The following is a 3,026-nucleotide window of genomic DNA, read 5'->3' on the forward strand; positions in this document are numbered from 1 at the left end:
AGAGTGCTCCATCGAAGCTCAAATTCTATCCCTGTCAATCTCCTTCTTGAAACCATTCCATGACACCTTGTGGCTTTTGTAATAAAATTAGAGCCACTTCCTCGGGACCTGCATGCTTCTCTGATCCTATTTTCCCCAACACTCCCAACTCCTGAGCACCAATCTCATTTCTCCACCTCTGTGCCCTTTCTGCCTTCATTACCCTCCACATCGTCTCTCTCCACACACAAATGCTAACTTTCACCTGCAAACTCATGTTCTCACTCACAGTTTTCTGAAGTATCATCTCCTTCAGGTACCTTCCAGGATCCATCCACCCTCTTCAACAAATATACACACAAACACACACTCTACACACACACATATATACTACACACAGGGCTAGGTGACTCTTCTGTCCCCAAGATACCCCATGTACTACACCCTGTGTTATAATTATATTACTTTACATTGTGTTTCTGTTTTTCCACCAGTCAACTTCTTGATGGCAGATACCATTTTTAAAATGCGTTTTAAAAATCCAAGCACCATGCCTTAGTATATATGAATATTTGATGAAAAAATACTGGATTTTTAAAAAATGAATTTTTTAATGGGAGAGGTAATACCTGCATTGGGGTAAAAAAGGATTTATCTTCTTAAAACAAAATAACCTTAGCTCTATATTCATCTCTGGCTCTTATTTTTGCAGCTCCTGTCAGTGGACAGTTTGGTGAGTTCTCCTGTCTTTGTCTCTTCAGCGTCTCTGGTTGAGTGTCTCTTCCTAATCAATAGAGAACATTTGTGATGGCTGCCTGAGATCTCTAATATCTCCTGTTTTCTCGCTGAGGTCAGCAGGGATGTGAAAGTGATGCCTGGTTTTTTGGCATCTCCCAAGGGCCAGGAGAGCTCCATGGTCACCCTCTGACCCTCCCGGGGGGGAAGGGGTGAATGCCCAAGCAGCTCCTGGCCTTTGCTAAGCCCTGCATTTACTGTTATTGCCAACAGATCCCATTTAGCCAGGCAGGACATCTTCAACTCCACGGCAAGTGTGCTGGACTCAGGATAGGATCCTCTCCCATCAGCAAGCCAGAAAAATCCCCAAAAACATCCCACTCTGCTGATGCCAGCAGGAATGCTGCATTCTCTGCAGCTTTGGAGTAAAATCCTCCTGGACATCCAACAACTGGGCCCTTACAAAAAAGAAAGGCACAGAAAGGGGAGAGAGGGGAGAAGACAAGTTATCTGCATCCTACATTTAATTAGTTCTGGCTCTTACTGCCGTTCCTTTGGCTCAGAGTGGATGATTGAGAACCCAGGAGTAGCAAGAACCCTTTACATCCCCTCTCCTTGTCCAAATCAGTGGTCCCAGCTGTAACCTTGTCCTAGTCACCTCTGGATGCCAGTGAGTGGCTTGCCCCTTCCTTGCTCTGCCACAATTAGCTATGATGGGGTTCTTCTGGGCATTTGAATCACCATCCACAAAATGAAGATGTTAGGTAAGTTGAGCTCTCGAGGTTTTCTCAGGGACAAATCTTAAGATAATATGATTTATTCTCTTAGGGAAAGTGCAAAATTGTGATTTTAACATCACCTTTGGAGTTTCTTATGAGTGTTTGAACATGATGAAACGGCAGCGCAGCATTGATTTTCTCTGGGACCCACTTCCATGTAAGGCTACCTAACTGTGATATTTGACGGTGAATCTTGCTGATGTCACTCTCCTGAAATCATTTTGCCCATTGCCATCCCCTGGGCAATTTCTCCCTTGGGTGAGATGAGGGCCACTGGCTGACAGGGAGCTTTGAGCTATCAGTGACCCTCCCAGAGGACCTCTTTCAGATCCTCCAAACCCAGGTCCTTCAGGCTATGCAACAAGAGGCCCTGAGGCTGGGCCTGCAGGTGCCTCCACCTCAGACTCCTTTTCTCTTTCCTCTCCAGCAAGGACACACAAGTCTGTTATATTCCTCCAGCCTCCATGGACCACAGTCTTCTGAGGAGAGAGAGTAACTCTGACCTGCAAGGGATTTTGTTTCATCATCAACCTGAGGATAGAAGTACTTCGTGGCCACAGGAGCAGATGGAAAGGCATGCCAATCTGAGTTGGGAAGTTAGAACATAGTTCTTAGAAGAACTCATGTGTGAGTTGAGACCTGAGGATGAGTGGGAACATTTCAGGAGAAGAGGATTCTAGTGAGGGAGGGAGGACATGTTCCAGAAACTGGAGGGGAGTCGGTTCTTGATGACTGAAGCATAGACTGAACAGTGGAGAAAGGAAGGACAAGGCTGGGGAAGAAGACAAGGTTAGACCATACTTAGAAGTAGAGTAAGGGCTTGGGCCATATTCTGCAGGGCAATCTGGGCTGCACGAATGGTTTACATGTTGGGGAAAACCACTTCAGCAGTACAGTGAGAAACAGGTCATAGAGCAGCCAGTTTGGGGAGCAGCCAGGAGTGAAAGAGAGGGCCCCACAAGAGAGTGTCCAGTTGGAGGAGGCCAGTCCTGGTAGAGGAGGTGGGACATAAGAAAGAAGAACTTTGGGCAAGGAAAGAGGCACTATGAGAGTGTGCCCCACTGTCACCAAGGGCAGAATGAGTACTAAGCAGAAGAGAGTGAGCCGGTTTGGATAAGGCAAAGCTAAGAGATGACAAAAGATAAAAACTAAGTCACATCCAGTGAATTTAGCCACAAAGTACTCTTTAGCAGAAGAACACAGGCTAGAGTCAGAATACCTGGGTTTGACTACTGCCTCTTCACTTACTGTGTGACTCACCCACTTGGGTCCTCAGTATCTTCATCTGTGAAATAGGGACAACAATAGTACCCACCTCAATGAATTGCTTTAATGATTAAATTAGTGTCTCTCTATATATCAATATTTACAAATTACATCCAACAAATATACGCACACCAGAACTTAGTTAAAGACACCATAGTGTTATTATAACAGACATCTATTTTATTATTTTTATCATTATCACCATAATTATACTCAGAAACATGAAAATCAACTTTAGTAAATTGTTGGGGATAAAAACAGAGTTGG

This window comes from Macaca nemestrina, chromosome 1, assembly GCF_043159975.1.
Source record: "Macaca nemestrina isolate mMacNem1 chromosome 1, mMacNem.hap1, whole genome shotgun sequence".
NCBI lineage: Eukaryota > Metazoa > Chordata > Mammalia > Primates > Cercopithecidae > Macaca > Macaca nemestrina.